The following is a 23,633-nucleotide window of genomic DNA, read 5'->3' as shown; positions in this document are numbered from 1 at the left end:
GTACCATGTGAGCCTGTATGTCACATCAAAGTCACATGAGTGAAGCAACATTACACTGTCAAGGTTTTGTTTTCACAGATAAAAAAGTTTCAGACTTAGTTTTGAATTTGGGCCATGAATTCAGAAAAATGAAACAATACCAGTGTGTAATATTTAATTTCACATTTTTATTTTATTTTATAGAGGACAATATAAGGGCAATTAAAGAATGAAAGGTATGCACAAGCTTGTCAAAGGCAATTTGTTCCTGCTGGTTGCCTGAAGTTTGTAAAGCAGGAGAAAGGGTCCTGCAGAGTGAAGAAACAACAATTCTTTCCAAACCAAGAGGAAACTGATTTAGAAACTGATTTCTCTATCCTTTAACAATTGGTGTGAACAAGTTCTCAATATGAATCTTCATTACTTTCATTTTTATGTCAATTTTCTTTTCCTTTCTAACCATTTGGAACTCACTGTATTCAGAGTTTGCATGTTTGGGACTTAGCATACTATGTGAGCTCAGTAACTATGGTTCGTGAATAATAGTTTATGGCTTAGCATCAGGGGTGGGTTTCTCGCCCCGTTCCAACCGGTTCAGTTGGAACGGGGCCGGCGGCGTCCTCGTGCACGCGCGCAGTGCACGCATGCATACTAGCGTCTGTGTGATGCTCCAGCTGCTCCTGGAGGATTGCACAGGCGCTGTATGCGTCCTGCGCATGCATGGAAGCGCAGAACTCGTCAAAACCGGGTAAGGAGCGCGGGCGGGTGGGAGGGCCCTTCGCTGTTCCCAGAAGTTACTTACTTCCGGGTTCGCCGACCAACCGGTTCGCAGGGACCGCCGCAAACCAGTTGAAACCCACCCCTGCTTAGCATGTTACGTTAATTCAGCAATTGTGGCTCATTTAACAGCAATAGCAATAGCATTTAGACTTATATAGCCCCCAAAAGTGTTTTAAAGCACTTTCTTTAACCACGCTCTGAGTGGTTTATAATGTCAGCATATTCCCCCCAACAATGTCAGCATATTGTCCCCAGATTGTTGGGGACAATATGCTGATATCATAAATCACCAAGAAAGCACTTTAAACCCTACGGGGTAGCATATATTTTATCAAGCTTGGAATGATGAGGGCTGAGTCAACCTTGAGCCCCATCAGGACTGAACTCACATTGTGTGCAGAGTTTGCCTGCAAGACTGCATTCTTAACCACCAGGTTAAGCCACCAGGACTCTTCATTTTTTTTCTTTTTACAACCCTGTAATCCCTATTCGGGATAGAGTTGGGGTGGCTGGATAAAGCTGACAATTTACTGGCCAGATGCCCTTCCTGACACCTAAGTGAAGTTTGCAGCAGATTTTTTTTTCTTTGCGCCCTAGGAAGGAAGCATCTGCTGCTACCTAGGATTGAATTCTCAACCTTCCGAGTGGTGACACCACTAGGTCACTATGCTGCTCCAGCAGGGCTCTTTATTATTTAAGAAATACTTATCAATTTGTATTCTGGCTGGGAATTTGAGAGATGATGTCTATTCACAAGATAGATCAACTTGGAAAGGCTGATTTTAACATCTCAGGACTGATTAATCTGGTTTTGCAGTGCTGTGTGAATCACCTGTTGTGCTTTATTTAAGCATCAATAAGCAAGCCATGTCTTACTGCAAAATGTGAAGTCAGTTTATAAATATCTTTATATCTACATTATGGAATATCTTGAGACTTATTTATATAAGGGACAATCCCTTCAGCATGAGAATTGCAATTTTTACATGGCACATGGGAGGTGAAGGAGAAGAAAATGAGTGTACAACAATGTTTTCTATGCAAATCTTTTTAGTATCTGGACAGCCCAACTCAGAGTCTTGACTAGATGGCAAATCCCTGCAAAGCAGATAACAGAATTAAAAACTCTTTATTCTGAAATCAGTAGAAATGAAAAAAGTGTATCAGGTTCTCTAGAATACATGCCAGTAAACTAGTTTTAAAAGAACATCAGTATTTCCCCTGGCCAAGCATGCAGTGCTCTTTATTCAATACTATATAAACTAATCAGCGCAATTTCAGCAATTTCAAAATAGAATATGAACATACATAATATGTGGTAAAGTGTGAGGCAAGAATCTTTTCTTGTTTCTTTCTTACAAAATAGCTTTCCACATCAAGCCTTTCCGAGAAGCTTAAGGATTATAGTCTTTCTGTAAAGAGGAAACAATATATTATTATCATTGGTGATGGTATGAAGTGTATCAGGGTCAGCCAAGCTTAAAAACACCAACAGGTTGAAGCAAACATTCATCTATTATCTCTGAATTAAATGAGGAACCATTCTCTGAAATACCAGAATATTACACAGAAACGATGACCTTAACATTTCATGTGATTCTTAACTTATTTTTTTGGTTTCTGATTTTGACTCTTAATTTCAGCTGTGCAATTATTGAAAATCAAGTGTGTGTTTCCCATCAAAATCTGTGAACAAAGATTTATTTTTTTTAAAAAATGAAGAAAATAATAATAATTGGCCCCAGCCCAGAAGTAGCTTCAAACATTGTGATTTTGATCTCACCACATGTTAAGTGTGAGCCATAAGCAGCCATTTTAGGTAGCTATATGATCTTTTAAATAAGTAAATATGTTGGGAGTCGCCAAGAGTTACTTAAGATGGGTGGCAATATAAATCTTTTAAACACACACACAAAATACATGCATGCATACATACATAAAATAAAGAATTGCCCAACTTAATACCTTCAACAACTGAGGCAGAGCAGAGGCAGACATAGCAAGCAAGCAATTAAACAAGAAATCAGAGTAGCCATGAATGATCTTAACATTTTCTGAAGTAATCTGAAATGGAGGCTGGCATATTTTACTTCTTTTTCAAATCCTACCTCAGATTTGGGGAATCAATGCCTCAGAGCTCATCTGCAGAATTTGCTTGTCCTAGAACAAAAAAAAAAGAACACAAACTGAGGAATACACAGTTTTCTCCAAAACCTGTCCCAACGCTACCTCAAAGGTAAGCATCTTCCACTTTACTTATTCTGCATCAAAGATAGTGTTTCCTGATTCTTGCTGACACAAGCAATGTGGAACAGTTCACCTATTGCTCTTCATTTCATTGTAGGCAAATGCCCCTGTCCATTTGTGTGCTGTAGTGACAATGCCCCTTTCCTTCTGGTCACTGGTGGCTGCTTTCAGTGAGCATTTTGTTCTAGGCTGGTAGGCTGCCCACCTGCTTCTGAAGGGTCTATGCCCAGATGCGTCAGTGGCCCTCTGTCTTTTTGGTTTTTTTCAGAGGAGGATCGGTGATGTAGTGAATTTCTGAGTTTTTAAATTTTTGGTTTTTTGATTCATTGGTCCACCAGAGAGAAGGTGAAATGAAGAACCATTCTTTTTAAACTGGGTTAAATTGGTTATTTCCCTTTCAGCTCAAGTGACAGGAATGTTGTGGTCCTTCCTTTCTTCCTTCCTTCCCTCCCTCCCTCCCTCCTGAACTGTTTAAGTAGGAAGGAGCTGATAATGAGAGTTGCTTATACAACAGGTCTATCAATGGAAACTATTTGCCCTCAAAGACCTTCTCAGGGAAAAGAAAGAAAGTAATTGGTGCACTTTTCTGAGCAGGGATGGGAAGAATAGAAAAGCAAGGATTCAAGAACATTGTATAGAACATTGAGCCAACATTCCTGACAAATCTGAATATCAGATTGAAATCCTGCCATTATTTTTTTAAAAAGAGTTTCATTTTCAGCGGTTTCTGCATGGAAGACAAGCATAATAAAGACCTTCTTTCATTCCAATGTGTAATCCACAACTAACTTCCTAATTTAGAAAATTATTAAATATTACCAAAGGAATAAGTATTACCATTTCTCAGCTCGGCACCACCCTAATATGACAGAGTACAATTCCAATTGGCCCCCCTGACTAACATGGGTAATGACTGTGCTGGCTAAGAATGATACATGGGGAGTTACATATCCGGAGGATATCTGGTCAGATGTATATGATGTGTCCTGAATCACTGAACATGTGCAAAGTTTGGTTCCTTTGTTAAATCCTACCAAAACACAATTTATAATAGCAATTATGACTAATTGCTGTTTATAATTGTCATATTGTCATATCACACTAATCACAAACAGAAGACAAGAGGTGTGATGATGCTTCCTCGATTCCAAAGCAAAGGTCAGGAGAGATCTGCTTGTGTGCACATTCAATCTGAACAGGAGGCACATGAGAAGAAATGAAATTTGTTTCTGTCAATTTAGAGCAGTGATGGGATTTAGCCGGTTCGCACCTATTCGGGAGAACCAGTTCGTAACTTTCTAAGCAGTTCGGAGAACCAGTTGTTGGAAAAAATCTTATTTTATTTTTTTCACTTTACAGGGATAATCTTGTAAGGAAGGCAGGAAGGAGACATTCTGGTGTTGTTTCTAGCCTAATCTTTATTGTCCTGCTTACAGAAACTGCCTCTCCGGTTTACCCTTATTACAATGTAACAGCTAAGGTGAAGTGCCCCTGAGTTGGCCACAGCCACATTGTCACAGGATCACCGAGCTAGGCCTACCCAGCTGGTCATTATGGCAGAGAACCAGTTGTTAAATTATTTGAATCCCACCACTGATTTAGAGTAACTGGTTTGGTTATTTGTAGTGCATTACTAGTGCAGCACTGACTGTGTACAGATGCTGTGTGAATGTGCTGGGGAAATGGCCAATTGCTAATGAGGGGTATTCTGAGGAGTATCTGGTAAAATCCTACATTAGGTGGTCAAAAATATGGATGCTGTGGATGCCATGTTGGATCCATCTTCTGTAAACAATGTTGTCACCCTTTTTCCTGTGCTGGATGTACGGATGTTGATAACACTTGACATGACTTTCCACAACATATTTCTCCACAGGAAGAAGAAATTGAGAACTTGTATTTCCAAACTGGTTGCAAGGATTCTATTTAGCAATCACCAAGAAAATTATTTAAAAATATTTTCAGGTTGCTTCAACTTTGGAAAGGCAAAAAGTATCACCCTGATTACTTAATAAACTGAAGACCTGATGTTACTTATGACCTGAACATGAGTTGCTTATAAATAATTAAGTATGGTCATACTTTATTCAAACTGTAACATAAATGTAAATAAATATATATCTTAGAGAGACTATGTAGATATGGATGTTGTTTCTATAAATGTATTGTTTTTGTGTTTTCTTCCTTTTTTATTATTTTATTTTTTCTCTTTGTTCTTTTTATTAAATAAAGCACACAATTAAAAAAACACAAATAAAACATGTTTATTTTCAGTTCACCTCCATACAGGTTACGATTATTCCCTGTACCAAGTCATGGTTTATTTAATCAAATTTAGCCGGGTTCATGAACCATTATTTACAAACGGCAGTTAGTTGGATTAATACTACAAATGTACAAAATGGATGCATTCATTTCCAGCATGTTTTGTTTTTCCTGAACATTCTGTCTTTTCCCAAACTGACAGAACTGAAATTCTGGTGACTGTTCATCCTTTTGGGGAATTGTGATTCCATAGAAGAGAAAGTTATTGTGGTATAGTTTTAGAATACCATAAATCTTTTACAATTCCCCCCAAATCTCCAAATACATGAATGGCACTTGTCTGAAGGAGATGCCATATTGTACAGCTGAAAATATTTTAGAACAGTAATATCTAGTCTTTACTGGTTTCTACATTATATCCTACACACTTGGTGTTTCTCTGTCCTCCTCCAACTGTAGTTTTTGTACGCACAATCTGTTCCTAAAAGACTAGGGAAACATAATAAATACAATAACAAAGGAAGAAAGAAAAACTTTCAAAGTACATGCAGAAATGTTTTATGTGCAGGTGGGACTCATTGAATCACTTAAATATGCTTTACTCATAAGTGTGCCCTGAGAATACTCATAAAAATGGTTCTAAAAGTCTTTTTAGGAGCACTATTGTCAATTTGACAGCTGACTATTATTTTAAAAATAGTATTATAATTATAAGCTACCCATAATTCTTGTTTTTGCATTCTTGTTTCCTTGAGTATCAGTGGAGGTTTGGGTTTTATTGAGAGTGAGTTAGGTATTCATATACTCTTGTGCAATATGTATTTAAAGAAATAAGCTTCCCCCTTTTCACTTTTTGGTTACTTAAGATCCATTTATCATATTGTTTACTTCTGGTATTTGGCTCTGCAAAGATTGTTGTTTCTGTTTGTTCAACTTTGTGGTTAGAAACAGGAAATATATCAGCAAAGTAAAACACAGCAAAATCTTTCCTGCAGGAGTTCAACACATAATTACTGGCTAATCCCATGTTGAGATAATTATTGTTATATAACTATCAAAAGCATTTGTTTCCAGTACTGCAAAACACTAATTACTGACAAGACCCAGGAAACTATTCAGAAAGAATTTATTGTTCCCAGCATGAAAAGTGAATAAGCATATTCAGACATATGAACTACAGGCATTTTTATCTGATTCCTAAATTCCATTTTTTGCATAATTTTTATTAACATTTTTAAAGAGAACATAAAAACTAACACAAATTAATACAGAATAAACAAAACAGAGAGAGAGAAAAGGGAAAGCAAAAGAGCAGAAAGAAAGAATAAAAAGATATAGAAAGAAGCTTCCAATTTCCAAATATAACTATAATTACAAAATTATCTTACTCTATGATTACAAAAAATGCACTTTTTTCTATTATCCATTTTTTAATCATCCAAATCACATATCATAAGTTTATTCTCATGCAAAATGTGTAAAAGGATTCTAGTCAGTCATATATGTAGATATTGCCTTTTCAAGGAAGATGTGTTAGCATCTCTGCATGTTCCATGCAAAATGGTCTTTACCAACCATTCTCCACCTGTTGGTAGTGTCAAACCTTTCTACTTTTGAGTATATAATAATCTTGCTGCAGCTGTCACATATAGAAAAACAGATCTGTGTTTTCAGGAACAACCTATTCACTCATAGTCTCAAAACGGCCTGACTGACATAATAATTTTTCAAATCTACATTAATCTTAGTTTTGTCATACATAAATATCTATGCCATTTAAATCTCAGATCAAATTTCAATAATTTTGATTTCTTAATAGTCACTTTTTCATCCAAGCTAAACAGCAGACAGCAAAATATAATTTCAAATATGGTAAACCCAATCCTCTTCTTTCCTTTGAATCTTGTAGTATGTTAGGACTGTTTTATTTTGCTATGCAAGTCTAGATATATCCTTCTACCATTGCTTTAAATGGTCCTTCAATCATCAAAACAGTATCGGATTCTAAATTTCAAATATCCAGACTTGTATAGACAAATCCTGGTCCACGCATGAATGTCTACGAAAGTTCTCACAATGAATTTTTAATGATGTTATGGATATCACTGCAATGAGGAGGAGAAGGAACAAAGCACTGATTATTTTAACTTGTGATGAGAAGTTCCCTTCTTTGACAGAGGACTTGCACAAAAGATTGCTGTTACCAGCAAGGAGATATTATGGATTACATAAAATGGTACACAAATATACGTGTGATGGAAAAAAGCTCAATATTAGAAAAAGAACATATGAATACATCATAACCTGCATTTAGTTATAACTTTCAAAAGTATAATTATTCAAATTCCCTGATCCTATCTATCATTCAAATTTATTATTTGAATTCTGTTTTTCACTAATAAAGAAGACTACAGTTTCTTTGATTTTTAAATAGGGGATAATAATAAATGTATCTCCTATCTCATATGAAGCCGATATGCCTGCTTATATGTACAGTATGCATGTATCCTCTCTGAGACATTCGTTTCCTGCCTTCAGGCAGCTTTGGAAATGATGCTTTTACAGTAGTTCAAATGTACCCATTACACATGTCTTAGATTAGCAGATATTTTAACTTGTTCAGAAGTTACTCACAATTGCTTTGTTCACAGAAATACTATGAAGATTTTTGTAATGCATACATTAGCAGAATAACTGAAGGTCTGAAACTGGTAACCCAGCATGAATTTGAATAATCCCAATTAAAATTTTAGTTATGCTTCATTTGTCAAAGGAATAGAATCCCTGTATACTAGTCTCAACATATTTGTAAAAATAATACATAAGCATAACCTGCATTTAGTTATAACTTTCTAAAGTATAATTATTCAAATTCCCCGATCCTATCTATCATTCAAATTTATTATTTGAAATTTGTTTTTCACTAATAAAGAAGACTACAGTTTCTTTGCTTTTTAAATAGGGGATAAAATATCCGCTATATTTTATTTATACCTAACTATATTTGAACAAGTGTTTAATGGAAAGGCATTTACAATTAATAAAAAAATAATGGACCATTGGTTTGTCTGTAAAGTTATAAAAGAAATTTATTACTGTGATTTTTATTAAATACTTTTATAGTATTTCAGTCAAATGAATCTAACATCTTACAAGTATAATATAGTAACTCAACAAATAACCAGAAACAGGGCTCTCAATGACTTTTCACTTTTATGATAAGTTATCCAAAAGTCTTATAGCATGATTGTTTTTCAGTTGTCTCAGTATGATGGCTGAAGAGAGCTCCATGAACAAGGAAGCTCTACTTCCCCCTTAATATCAGGAAGATATTACCAGCCCCTTGAATTGCACCTGGCATCAAGCTGGTAGCCAAAAGAAGCTAACACTACACTGTATTCATCTATATCAAAGGTTTTTGAATCAATGCAAGAAAGCTTCCAAGTACAGGGGCTACCCACAGTATTGTCCTTTTTTCTTTTTCATTTCCTTGTTCCTCATTATGGACACTCCAAGGGATTCTACCAGTCATCTATAAACTCTTGGACTTCCTCATTACAAACTCTCCTCAAGTGCAGCTTTCAAATGGTCCACCCTCATGATGAAAGAGATCTTTCCAGATGTGACAGGTCCTTTACAGATAAAGCAGACGGTTCAGTAATGGATTTGAAGCCAAGTACTACTTACAAGGAAGACTGCCATGAGTGTTATGGAACAGAACTAACAAGCTTTTTTAATTACTGCAAATGTCTGCCTTCAGTTGCATTTTCTTTCCGAGGTGGCGCAGTGGTTAGAGTGCAGCACTGCAGGCTATTTCAGCTGACTGTAATTCTGCAGTTCGGCTATTCAAATCTCACCGGCTCAAGGTTGACTCAGCCTTCCATCCTTTTGAGGTGGGTAAAATGAGGACCCAGATTGTTGGGGGCAATATGCTGACTCTGTAAACCACTTAGAGAGGGCTGAAAGTCTAACTGCTATTGCTATTGTTATTGCTTTCCTTGGTTTATCAGTCATTCAAAAACAAATATCACACATCTTTCTGTCTTGGACAGACAATAGTTTTGCCTAGCAAAAATTAATTATGGGGTCCTTGGTGCTCTCTGAGTTGGCTGTTTTCTTGCAGTTGTTTCACTACTCAACTAGGTAACATCATGAGTGCTAGAAGGAAATGGAGTTTGATCTCTATTTATATACAAGTGGTCTGCTCCATCAGTGTTGGTATAGAAGGGCCCAGGCAGGAGAATTCATGCTACACAAAATTGACAAAAAATTGGTACTAATCAAAAGATATTCCTAGTGGTATTATTCAACATTTTGGAAACCAAACCCTACCCTCCTTCACTATCAAATGCATCTTTTTGAAAGATATATTTGGAACTGAAAAACCACACACACATACACACACACACACAGAAAGAGAGCGAGCGAGAGAGCGAGAGATACATATGTGTTCATTTGTTTGTTTGTTTGTATCTCACCTTTATTATTTTTACAAATAACTCAAGGTGGCAAACAAACATAACAAATCCCCTACTTCTGTTATAACAACAACCCCAAGAGGAGGGTTGGGCTGAGAGAGTAACTAGTCCAAAGTCATCCAGCTGGCCTTCATGGCTAAAGCGGGACTTGATCTTGCTTTCTAGCAAGATAGAAAGTATTTGTGGGAATTACTTTGATTTTGCAAGTATATACCCTACCCAAAAGCTAAGGCAAAGAGACTACCATCTATCAAAATCCAAAGAAATCTATTAAAACATATTTAATTTAATGTAATTATTTGAGAAGTATCAGATGCAATAAGAATATCAGATTAGTTAAAACATTTGGTACATTCATGAAAATAATTACTGAGTGTATTATAAACAAATCTGTGTCTATTGGCATCAGTTCTGATTAATTTACAGAATAGCGCATGAAGTCAACATGCATTGTTTTGTTATTAGCCTCCTTTACCTGCCTCCTACCCAAGAAATCATGATTAGGACCTAGGATGAGTTATGGGCAACCTTGATGGTCCTGCACCTCTAAATCACTACATTCTGTTAGCCTCCAGCTACTTTTCCTCACAAAGAATTCAGAATTTGAGAAGAAGCCTTAAGTTCTCCAGGAGGGAATGTCTATTATTAATTCTTGAGATTATATTTAATCAGTTTTACCATCCTCAAATAAAAATATCTCTTCAGATAAATGTTAAAAATTCTAAACTATATTTTGGATGAATTCCCTATTTATCTGTGGCCTCTAAAGCACCAACATCATCCACACCTATCAGAAAACCTGCAACATATTTTTGCTGGGAATTTTTAATGAAGAACACTCCCACCTCTCAGTGTGCCAGGTGTGTTAATCCCTTGGCACATGTAATAAATCTGTTTTGGGTAAAAAAAATAATCATCAGGAACTCCCTATAAAGGGTTTACATATGTTCAGCCCCAGTCTCCTTAAGTGATATCTCCATTTTACTGGGATCATTCATGAAAGCTTTAGATGCCAACTTTTGTTTAATAACAAACTGAAGAAAAAAATGTTGGCTTGCAGGCAATAACATTACTCATCCTATGCTAAGCCTTAATGAGATCTCTTTGTGACTTAGTGTGCTGTAGGAACAATTTTGATTTGTATGCTTTGTACCTTAGCACTGTGTGTGAACCAGCTCCTAAGGGCTAGCTCTCTCCAGGGACATCCTGTCATATATCTTTCTGTTGATAGGACTGGCTCTGGACATTGGTTGTACAGTTAAATTGCAGCACTCTCAAATTATGCTTCTATAGATATTTTTAAAGATATTTTTTGTAGGTCATGAACTGTTCTATTTATGGCTTATCTTTTTATTGCTCATAAGGATCTGCCCTTTTATTGCTCATTTTGAAATCCTGTAACTTTTTCTGCAAGCTCTTTGCAGACAATATTCTATAGGTCTTATTCAAATATGGAGCACCTTGTAGCAATTGGTAAATATGTTTTTCTTCTGGCAGTGTTTTATAAGAAATGTAACTTTTTTTTCTTTACTAAGAGTTAGAAAATATGAAGGAAGAATAATTGCTTTTAAATCAACCAAACACTCTAGTCAAATTATATTTCATAATAATCTTTTGATGGTACTCCTCAGAGTTCCTTGAAAAAAGTATGTCAAACTCCTGCACTCCTGTGCAATTATGCTGAATTTCTGTTAAATAATAATGACTGTGACACTGTCCATGCATACATACATAGGCTTACCTGCTACTTACAGAAGCTTCTCTTTTCTTTAATATGGTTGTAATTGATTTTCAACAGAGCAGAATAGTAGCAGCTGGTCCTTTCCTTCATGCTTATCTGCCATTTGGACTCATACAGATCCCTGAAATCAGCAGTGCTCATAATCACAGAAAAACAAAACTAGCCATTTTCAGAGTTCCTTGAAATTGAGAACAGTTTTGGATCTGCCCTATTCTGTATCCACTAGAAAATCATTTTGGGGTCTTCTATGCTCTCTGTGCTAGGAAGATGTTGCACTGGGTGGGCACTTGATATGGAAAAAGTTTTTCTTGCATTTTGAGAAGATTCTAATCCTTATAAATCTAACTGTTCATGAGTGGTGGGACTCATTAGTTTTGCTCTTTTAAAAAGTTTGGGTTTGTGCTCATAATTTTTTGTTCTTAGTTATTGTTGTAAAGCTTTGACATTATTTTCAAGTTTTAAATTGTCAACATGGCAGATTGCTTTGGGAGCCTTGCCCAAAAGTTAAAGAGCTATTGTGTTATAAAGATCTAAAATGAATGCTTTACACAAATGTCCTAAAGATCCAGGAACATAACATACTATATTAACAGTTTGCTCCTGAAGAGCAGAGATATATTTGTTATTGTTTGTGATTGGGAACTACCTTAAAATTGAGAGAATCCCTGATTAACATTATATACAAGTAGGTAGGAACCATTTTAAAACTAAGTTCACACCCACATTTTCTTTAAATCTCTCTTTTGAAGAACAATTAATATCCCTTCCAACTCTCATCTGGAAAATCATCAGTAGGTGAGGGGAGGCGGAGTGACTGAAAAATTGATATATTACTAAGGTGACCAGATTTTCAGATTGGTAAAGAGGGACACCAATCTTGGGGTGCTTGCTTAAAATTTTTATATTTTGTCAAAAGGTCACACAAGGCGATTATATGACCCCAGGACACTGAAACCATCATAAATACGAATCTGTTGCCAAACATCAAAATTTTGATCACATGACCATGAGGAGGCTGCAACAGTTCCTAAGTGTGAAAAATGGTCGCTAAGTGTGAAAAATGGTCACTAAGTGTGAAAGTGGTGATCAGTCACTTTTTTCAATGCCATTGTAACTTTGGTCACTAAATGAACTGTTTGAAAGCTAAAGCTAGCTTGCATTGTAATGCCTTTTGCTAGCTTACATTTTCAAGAGAGAGAAGCTAAACTCCTTATTAGAATTGAAATAGAAATGAATAGAGTAGAGTAGAGTAGAATAGAATAGAATAGAATAGTTTATTAGCCAAGTGTGATTGGACACACAAGGAATTTGTCTTTGGTGAATATGCTCTCAGTGTACATAAAGAAAAATAAAATAGAATACATTCATCAAGAATCAGAAGCTACAACACTTAGTGATAGTCTTTCTCTCTCTCTCTCTCTCTCTCTCTCACACACACACACACACACACACACACACACACTCCTCCTCTGGATTCACTGGGCCGTTTATAAATTCCCCCTCCTGTGCACACCTTCAGCCTCTTTCTCCCCTCTTTCTGGATTCGCTCCGAAGTTTTTAAAATTACCTTTTCTGTATAGAGACCAGGTTATCAGCCACGTGAGACGTATGCTGTGTTTCTATGGCACAGTAATCCCCTCCCCAAACAACACGCAATGCCAATTTAGAAGCCCCAAGCAGCCGAGGCGAAGCAGCAGTCTGGGTGGAGGGGGAGGGGCTGAGCTTGGACAGCCTCGGAGGCAGCCACTAGCTCCGAGAGAGAGAGAGAGAAAGAGGGGGGAGGGGCTGCTCAAAGCAACAGAAGAAGAAAAAATCCATGAGGGAAGCCCACGGTCTCCACATGGAGTAAAGTCTTCTCCTCCCTCAGCCATTGGCAACAGCTCCCAAGGACGCGTGGGCGGGAATGCGCTCGGCTCGAAGAATATACACTCACAGTTGCTAGGAGAGCCTCAAGGCAGCTGGAGGCTTTTTCGTAACTTAAAAAAAATCAGGAGTTTTTAAAAAAAAACCGGGATGCAGGTCAAATTGTTCAAAAGAGCGACTGTCCCGCTGAAATCGGGACGTCTGATCACCTTATATATTACTGCCATTTGGCAAAAATATTGTGACTGGTTTCTCTTTTGCAGTTCAGACTTTCTCTATACAAACTACAGCTTTGGATAGCCTCAGAACAAAGAACGACTGAAGTCTCAAATTGGTTGGTTTGACAGGATACTTACTACACTGATTACAGTCCTTCACTTTCCCCATCTCCTTCCCTCTTTTTTTCTCTTGTTCTACAAATTACACAATTACGATTGGCACACTCTCCAACTCGGGTGGCCAAATCACAGCTTTAGAAATATATTTTGAAATGCAAAAGCGGAGATGAAGCATTCTACTGTTTGAAAGGCTCAAAACAGCTCAAAAGGGGAAACTCCACTTTAAATAACAAAATCCTCTCCAAACCAAATTAAGAGTAGCAAGGAAAGACATGTCAGCCCAGCTCTATTAAAATATTATCTACCTATAATATTAAAATATTATAAGTGATTAGAATATGGGTTAGATATTAGCAACTGTTATAGTGGTTTCCACCAAGATCCTCTGTTCCAGCGGGAACAGAGATTCAATCTCATTGGTCAAAGGGCCTGACAGCTCCATATAAAAGGGCTGCTGTCAGACTGAAGCTGGATTGTATATACTTGTTGTGTTACAATAAAGAGCTATTGCCTAAACCTCAGTGTGCCTTTCTATTACCCGATCTAACACTGGTGACGAAGGTGGAATTGGAAGGCAACTAGGTGAACCAAAAAGGGTGTAGCAATTCAGCAAGTAAATCCAGCCCGGAGTTCAGCGCGGCTTCGAGCAGCCATTTTTGAGTGGCAAACTCAAAACGCCCTCAGAACACAAAATGGCCATGCACACCCCACCGACTCTGTATGACCCAGTCACCAAGCACTGGGAATCATATATGCTGAGGTTCGACTGCTTCCTCGAAGCCAACAACCTCATGGGCCTTTCTGAAGGCCTCAAGAAGAACATGTTCCTGGGTTACTGTGGATGGGAAGTGTTTGAAACAGCCAAAGACCTATTAGAGCCAATGCCACTCCAGTCACTTGGTCGGTGCTCCAACAGACACTGAGGACACACTACGCTCCCAAGCCGTCTAAACACATTCACTGGCACAAATTTAATATTCTCAATCAGAAGGAAGGCAAATTGATCAATGAGTACATTGCAGCGCTAAGAAAGGCCGCAGCATACTGCAAGTTCAGAGACCTAGACAAACTCATACTAGACTGGATCATATGTGAGGTGTGGGGCATTAATTTACAGAGGAGATTACTTGCCAAATCTAATCTCACCTTACAAATTGCCTTGGACGAAGCCAGGGCATCCGAATTGGCTGTTAAGTCTACAGAAACTCTGCAGCACCAAAGCACTCTACAAGACGTGCAAAAGAGTGCACGCATACGTCGCGAGGCTGCAGAAGCAGAGAGCTGAGAAAACGAAGACGGCAGCTGCTGCATGCGCAGTATCCGCACCAAGTCAGCGCGTAAATTCAAATCACGTTTCCCACCTTGCGCAAGCTGCGGAGGAGACCATGTCAGATTGTCTTGCTGTTTCCACGATGCCATATTCCAGCTTTGCGAGAAAAAGGAGCACATCGCCAAGGTTTGCAGAAGCGAGCACCCTAGAAGCTGACCTAACCGCCAGCAGAGGCCCAACCAAGGGGGATGGCAGCCACCACCATGGCACTCAGAGGGCGACACCAGAGTCACCTATCACACCTAAATCGGCCAAATCCACACAAGGCGGCCAAAAAAGCTGAAGGTCCTCGCAGGTCACAGTCCTCATTGAGGGCTCTCCATGAGAGATGGAGATCGACATGATGATCATCACTGATCGTCATGTCATGGTCTACACTCAAGCAGGCTATCCCTAGCCTGAAGAAACAGCATTTACGTGCCCCTTATATCCGCCTTCGCAATTACCAGGGGAACCGAGTCCCCATCATGGGCCAGGGCACCTTCTGGGTGCAATTCAAAAACTTCAGCGGCCAGCTCCCAGTGACGGTGGTCAGTGGTGACAGAGCCTCCTGGTACTTGACTTGTTCAAAGCCCTGGACCTAGAAGTGACTGGTATTAACACCTTGAAAGACGAGAGCGCCGAAGAATTCTTTAAGGAGTTCAAGGACATCTTCGGCACTGGTCTAAGTAAGTATGTAGGGACCCCAATCTCTTTTAATTTGGACCCCAACATAACCCCCATCAGGCTAAAACCCAGGAGAGTACCTTTCGCTCTCCACCCTAAAATTGATCTGGAAATTGACAAGCTCATAGGCCAGGGAATCCTAGAGCCAGTTGATCATGCATGCTGGGAGACCCCTATAGTTACACCTGTCAAGCCTGACAAGTCTGTCCGCATCTGCTCGGACTACAAGTGCACAATCAATAAAGTGTTACAACAAAGCGCTTACCCTGTACCCATTGTACAGGTTTATTACATTCCTTAGGCCCCGGCAAAAAAATCGCTAAATTAGACATGGCACAAGCATACCAACAATTGCCTGTAGATGGCACTACGGTGGAGGCCCAAATCATTGTGAAGCACAGGGGTGCATTCAAATGTAACCGCTTGCAATTTGCAGTTAGTATCGCCCCTGGACTGTTCCAAAGCATCATGGAACGGCTTTTTCAGGGGATTCTAGGAATTGCCCCCTATTTTGATGACATATTGGTATCGGCTGTAAATAAGGCACAATTATTTAAAAGATGGGGAACTGTTCTGGCCAGAATCAGAGACAAAGGCCTCCATCTCAAAAAAGAAAAATGCCAAATTAACATGCCAAGGGTTGAATTCTTAGATGGCTCTGGGGTTCACCTGACCACTAAAAAAACTAAAGCAATCCTGGACGCCCCTACACCTTGTAATCAGACTGAGCTGCAAGCGTTCCTCGGACTCCTTAATTTCTACAGCATCTTTCTTAGACAGAAAGCCACTGTTGTTGAGCCCTTACATCATCTCCTGGCAAAGAATGCAAAGTGGTCCTGGGTCAAAGTCAAAGCAGCCGCATTTGCTGCGGTAAAGAGACTACTGTCAGCAGACACGTTCCTGGTTCAGTACAGCCAGACCCTGCCACTTGTGTGAACTTGCAACGGAGCCGTCCTCAGCCATTGCATGCCCAATGGAACCAAGACACCCATTGCTTATTACTCAAGGACCTTGTCTGCTGCCGAGCAGAAATACAGCCAGCTGGACCATGAGGCATTGGCTGCAGTGGCCGGTGTAAAAAGGTTCCATGAGTACCTCTACGGCTGTGATTTTGAACTCATCATGACCACAAACCGCTACTAGGCTTGCTGGCTGGGGACCGGCCTTCTCCTGTGTCATTATCGCCACGAATGACCGGATGGACTATTTTCCTAGTGGCCTACAACTATTGCCTCATCCATTTACCTGGCTCGACCTTGGGCATGCCGATTCTTTGAGCCACTGCCTGCTGCCAGACCTACTTGCAGACCCTACCCCCAAGATGCCAGTCCTTCTTATTGACTGCTTAGAGACTGGTCCTGTCTCGTCTAGTGACGTTGCCCACCACTCTGCAAGAGACTCCACCATCAAACAAGTTTTGAACTGGGTGTGGATGGAGTGGCCCAAGGGGCCTGTTGGGTCTGATTTCAAAATGTATTATTGTAAAAGAGATGAATTGTCTGTTATTAATGGCTGTTTGCTGGGTGGGGGGACTGGGTTGTTGTTCCACCCAAACTGCGAGTTGCAGTATTAGAGGCTTTACACGTAGGGCATCCTGGAATTGTCAGGATGAAGTCTTTGGCTAGGAGTTATGTGTGGTGGCCTAACATGGACAGGAAGATCGAAGAATGGGTGTCTACCTGCACACCGTGCCAGGAGTCCAGACCAGCTCCCCCAGAGTGGGAGCAATCTCAAGCACCATGGTCTAGGGTGCACATAGATTTTGCTGGTCCAATTCATGACCAGACATTCTTAGTAGTTATGGACTCGAAATGGCTAGAGGTAGTCCTCATGACTTCCACTATGGCAGAAGTGGTCATCAAGGTACTATGGACTTTTCTCCACACATGGCCTGCCCAATGCCCTGGTCTCTGACAATGGGGCCCAATTCACAGCCATGCAATTCGAGACCTACTTAGCAGCACAGGGAATCAGACATGCCCTGGTCGCACCATTCCATCCCGCCTCCAATGGTCAGGTGGAGAGAATGGTGAGATCTGCAAAAAAGTCCCTATTCAGAATGGTCCCGGGAGATTGGAAAATACGAGTTGACCAATATCTTCTAATTCAACACATCACACCAAGCACTTCTACGGGGAGAAGCCCTCCGAGCTTCTCATGGGTCGCCGACTAAGGTCCCACTTAGACCGGCTACACCCAAACTATTCTGCCGCATCACCCCCAGACTCCACAAGCAACATTCAGAATTTTAGTGTAGGGGATTCAGTTTACTCCCACAACTACGCCGGGGGAACTCTGTGGATTCCTGCCACAGTGATAGGCATCACTGGGCCTCGCTCTTATCTCGTAGAGCTTGAGGATGGTCAGAATTGGAGAAAGCACGTTGACCAACTCCGTGGCCGCATCTCCAACTCCACTCTTAGGCAGCCAGAGGTAACTCCTGCACAGGTTAGCCAAAGCCCTACTCAAAAGGAGTACGAAGTCACTCCTTCCACAGGCAACTCAAACCCAAAGACACCGGGATACTTAGCTACTTGTGTTGCAGGCCCGCGGTGAGCTCTGAGCAAACCAGCACTCGAAGCGCCAGTTGTGGCCTGTGAAAGATTCCAGGAGCTTCCACCAAGTGAAACTGCAGAGCCAACAGGTCCTTCCGACCTGTCTGAAGAACCCGCTCTGACTGAATTGCGTAGGTCTGGCAGAGCTACCAAAAAGCCCACCTACCTGCATGACTACATTAACAGTCAGATGATTCCATCTAAGAGGGGAGAGGGTTAGATATTAGCAACTGTTATAGTGGTTTCCACCAAGATCCTCGGTTCCAGTGGGAACAGAGATTCAATCTCATTGGTCAAAGGGTCTTACAGCTCCCTATAAAAGGGCTACTGTCAGACTGAACCTTTGCTGGATTGCACATATTTGTTATGTTACAATAAAGAGCTGTTGTTGCCTAAGCCTGAGTGTGCCTTTCCATTACCCAATCTAACAATATGTTTTTCCTGGATTAAGTAAATGAGTGTCTTATCTACTGAGTGGACTATATGTAATCCTATAATGACTCCATTTATTTAATGTGTTTTAGCATAATCTAGGGGTAAATGTATGGAGCCTTATAAGGAGTTTAGGAGATACAAATAATTCAGAACTCCAAATATATATCTTCCCTTTGAGAGTGGATCACCTGACGCACCATAAACCCCCAAACTCAATTTTTGCAGCCTCTGGAATTTCTCCTACCACAATTGTTAAATATTCTAATATTTAAGATGAGATTAAGAAATACATATAATATATGTGGGTATATGTTTATTTAAAAGGGACATGGTAGCTTAGTGCCTTAGACGCTGAGCTTGTCAATCAGAAGGTCGGCAGTTCAGCGGTTCGAATCCCTAGTGCCACATAATGGAGTGAGCTCCCGTTACTTGTCCCAGCTTCTGACAACTTAGCAGTTCGAAAGCATGTAAAAAATGCAAGTAGAAAAATATGGACCACCTTTGGTGGGAAGGTAACAGTGTTCCATGTACCTTTGGCATTTAGTCATGCTGGCCACATGACCATGGAGATGTCTTTGGACAGTGTTGGCTCTTTAGCTTTGAAACTGAGATGAGCACCGCCCCCTAGAGTTGGGAACAACTAGAACATATGTGCAAGGGGAACCTTTACCTTTATACTTATTTATTTATTGAGTCATGTTTATGCAGTATATATTAGAGGAAGAGAGCCTTTGAGCGCTGTATGCAACGGAAGTTCATTTTAATGTATGCCAATTAGTGTACATTCAAAATGACAATGAAGTTATTTTAAGTCTAAAGTTATTCTAAAATAAAATAATGCAAGCTGAAAAACAAGAACATCGCCTTGCAAATGTAGGAAGAGGGCAGAAAATATGGCCTCCCCTCTCCTCTCTCCTCTCCTCTCCTTTCCCCTCTCCTGTCTCCTATCTCCTCTTGTTGTTTCTTTTGTTGCTATTTGGGAGCCAGTGACCTCACTATGGACTTACCTAGAAGTACTGTAAAACCTCTGCCCCCCCCCCCAACATCTCCTTTCATTGGTGCTCAGAAGACCCACACATTCTGTCATGGGTGGAAATGATAAAAAGCAATTCAGTTCAGGCTGAATTAATTATCAATGAGATAGAGCACCTGCCCAGAGTGGAGGAAGGGGGTGAAATCTGGAAAAGGGTTTCTGAAGGGTTTTATTTCCAGCTGTGGGTGACAAGCAGCTGAAGGCTGTAGTAGAGAAAAGCCTGTGTCGGGTTCCTGTCCACTTTGTGTCATTAGCCTGCTCAGTATGGCCATGGCTCTCAGATATCTGAGGGGTGCTCTATTGGGATATAAGGACTGCATATCTCAGATATGCAGTCCTTATATCCCAATAGAGCACCCCTCTCTGTTAGAGGTGATAGGAAGAACTATCTTTTGTGTGATTTTTTTTTTGGATACATTTCTTTCAGTCTGAACAGTGAAGAAACAAATTAGAAATTTCAAATTAGACTGAAATTAGACTGACTGGAGTGTGCCCTATTTTTTTTTTTTAGAATAGCGTAAAAGTAACAGAAAAATAACTATATTTGGTTGACAATAGACAGATTCTTTAGAAGTTCTATATTATGGACTCTGAGACTTTGGGATTGTACAGATTTTCTTATCTGATATGGTAGGGGATAAAAGGATTGACAAAATCAGCATTTTCTGAGATGATGAAGTAACAGCAGTAAAAAATTCACCTGTTAACTTCTTCCGTTAGAAGAACTCTGTTAGTTAAGCAACTTTTGGCAAATAGCCCCGGTATGTGGTCAAAGATGCGGGAAGAACAAGAATGGGATATCACAGACAGACAGAGCCCTCTTTGTTTGTCTTTTGAGTTTGTAAAAATTAGGCAATATTTACATGCAAATATTGATTCAATGGACACCAGCACTTCCTCACTCTTATTGCTTCAGCTCATTCTCTTTGCAGGGAACACATACCATGCTGAATTTTATTAGCTTTCTGTGATCAGTGTTTGCTAAGAGATGGGGAGCAGGGTTGGACTTGGTCCTTTTTGTGCTAAGGCTTTGTTTTTGAAGTACTAAGTGTCCTAGAAGAGGGTACAATTTAGAAGTGGAGAGGGACTGAGATTGCTCTTTATCACTCTCTCAGTCCTTGAGATTATAGGTTTTTGTCCACAAAGTAAAGATTTTAAGTAGACAATCATTCTCTTGGCATCTTACTTTTATTTAGCATATAATATTACTCAGATTTTTAAAAAACCAGCCACTTTTAACCAAAATAATTTTTGCATGGCTTTGCCTGAGTTAATGCACTATCATCAGAGCACAAAAAATTGCATCTTCTTTATATTGTTGATATATCCTGAGATGGTAAAAAGTAGGGAATATGGGAAACTTTGGAACTCTCTTAATAACTGCCTTTTTAATGACATATAGTTAGCAGCACACCATGTAGTCATTCATCAGGTCACTTATATTCCCTCCTTTCCCAGGCAGGTTGTTCATGGGAGGATGGTGGTGTCCAAAAAGGTAACAATGGCATATATAAAAAAAGGAAGAAGCCTTAATCCAATGGGGTGGCTAACATTTTGATTTTTTTAAACCCCTTCTCTGTAGACATTCCTACTTTCAGAAAGTGTGAATCCTGAAGTAGAGTAATGGGTCTCAGTATTCTGTAAGTTTTAGGTACCTTTGTGGAAAGATTTTGCCTATGATTCACCATTTTGTCCAGTTATAGGTTATAGTCATGAGAGTTTTAAATAATATATAGATTTTAAATGAAGTTGATTGGCACAGGGAATCTTGGTGATATTAAGGGAGATGTCTAGGGCATAATGGTATCTATTGTAAATTAAAGGATGCCTTCAGATCACCACCTTCCAATTTGCTAACTTCCTGCTTTCCTAGAAATATGCAAAGGGATATTGATAGTTATGGCTCCACAGCCACATAGATACCATGATAAATCTTGGCTGTTCTTTTCACTGTCTCACTATCCAATTAACCGATAAGAAATCGACAGCTGATTTTCTTTCATTGAATTATTTCAGCTTGTTAGTTATTTGTGCAATGAAGATCTGAGTCATCAACTTTTACTGCTAACAATTGGGGGTCAGAGTGGGGAAACAGAAGCATTCTGCAATGAGTTGCTTGGAGGTCATGTAGAAGGAAGAAAAGGATCAAACTGAGAATGGAAGTTATTAGTGCATTTTGAACAAAGGATGCATGGGTGTATAGACTAGTAAATATATGTATATATTTGTGATCCCTGATTGCAAACCCAACAACTCATGGAGCCTTGAGACAACACCCCCACTGCTGATGCATCCCCACTGAACAGGGTTTACTCTAATGAGAATATGAACAGGAGACTGCCAGAAATGACAAGGCTATAGGGTAAGTGACAAATACCCCCAGAGAAGGCAAGTCAAATCAAGTCTCCACTATTGTCAAGAGAACTTGAGATCTACGGTTGGGAAACATTTATATTTTCCTCCAGATACTTTAAAAAATTACCTTCTCTAATTTCTGTTAAGGGCCATGCTGAACTATACATCCTTGCTGAAGCAGGACAGGGTTTACTATGGAAGTCGGAAGCTGGATACTGGATCTTGGCTGCAGAAATCTTTCCAGAAAAAGGAGAGACTATGAAATTGCCCAGGTGCACTCCATACAGTCACTTCTTATGAGTAGACCGCAGGAATTGATTTTTTGCAATCAGCTTATGACTCAAGTGACTGGAAGTTGAGGGATACCATCTAAATTCACAGCCATAGCACAGACTTTTTTTAATAGACAAAAAGCTTTACTGAGCCCAATTTCTTAAGGCTTTGGAATTACTGTATTTTGAAATCACTTCTAAACTCATTTATAAATATTAAGATCTTCTGGAACAGCAAGTTTTTATTAGTCTGGATGAGTTTCCTTCTCCTGTGTGAAAGAAACTTGAAGTACACTTTTAAAGACTTAGAAAAATATCATTAAAAAAAAACCAGCAAAAGGATGTTTAGAGTGCTGATTTTGAAATGTTAAAAAAAGGCAAGATCAATTTGAAATAAAAAAAAAAATGGGGTTAATTATAAGAATCTGTAGGAGAAGGACAGGCAGAGCCTGAGATCAGAGTCAACCTGGAGTCATTAAATTCCCACAAGTGGTCTAATTCCAACCTCTCTTGAATTCCATTAACTCTTCTCTGGCACCAATTTAGGACTGACTGTTAGTTGCCTAGGTTCTTGTGTATAGGCATGAACAATAAATCATCTTAACTGGAACTTTAGTGTAGTCCTGATTATTCACACCTAACAGAATCCTTCCAATGGGAAACTGGTTGTTTGCTTTTTCTGGGAAAGTATCATGATAATACGGGAATGTTGGACACTGGAAGGTACCGGAAGAAACTAAAGATTAAAGGAGGACATGTAGATTTGACATGCTAGTATAAGTATAAAATGGAGGAAAATGCTATAGCAGTGAATCTTTTTATGAAGAATTGTGAATCATTTCAGAAATTAATTTAAGATAATGTAATATCATAGATTAGACAATGGGCTTCTTGGCTGGAAAGCTAACAGCTCAGGTTTGAGACCCAAGTGCCATGAGCTCGTGTCCTTGGCCCAGCTCCTCCCATTCTAGTTCAAAAGCACGTACCACTTCGGTAGGAAGGTAACAGCGCTCCATGATGTCATGTTTTTGGCCACATTTCTGTGGAAACAGACAGTTTTGGCTTAATGGCCTCAAAATGGAGATGAGCATTGCCCCCTGTAGTCAGCAACAACTATAGCAGAATAAAATCCAGAGGGATGCCTTTACTCTTCAATATTATAGATAGATATTGTGCAAATATTGTTTTAGGAGAGGAACAAGTTGTACCAGATAAGATTAAAATTGATTTAAATCTGGATTTAAATATGACAAGTGACAAGAATGGAATGGAAAAGATGATGTACTGAATATATAA

General features: G+C 39.4%; 1 long non-coding RNA gene across 2 annotated transcripts; it reads right to left on the bottom strand.

Moving 5' to 3' along the window:
- Positions 1 to 1,328: 1,328 nt before the first annotated feature.
- Positions 1,329 to 18,495, bottom strand: LOC116513707. 2 transcript variants are annotated; one of them, XR_004256031.1, is made up of 4 exons: positions 18,409 to 18,495; positions 2,868 to 2,919; positions 2,068 to 2,171; positions 1,329 to 1,857 (listed from the first exon to the last, which is right to left on the bottom strand). It is a non-coding gene; the product is annotated as an uncharacterized LOC116513707 (long non-coding RNA). The 2 variants fall into 2 exon arrangements; XR_004256030.1 differs by having other exon boundaries at positions 1,329 to 2,171.
- Positions 18,496 to 23,633: the final 5,138 nt, after the last annotated feature.

This window comes from Thamnophis elegans, chromosome 10 (assembly GCF_009769535.1).
Source record: "Thamnophis elegans isolate rThaEle1 chromosome 10, rThaEle1.pri, whole genome shotgun sequence".
NCBI classification, from domain to species: Eukaryota; Metazoa; Chordata; class Lepidosauria; order Squamata; family Colubridae; genus Thamnophis; species Thamnophis elegans.
Note: the sequence above shows the minus strand (reverse complement) of the source record. Positions and strands in the feature narration are given on the sequence as shown.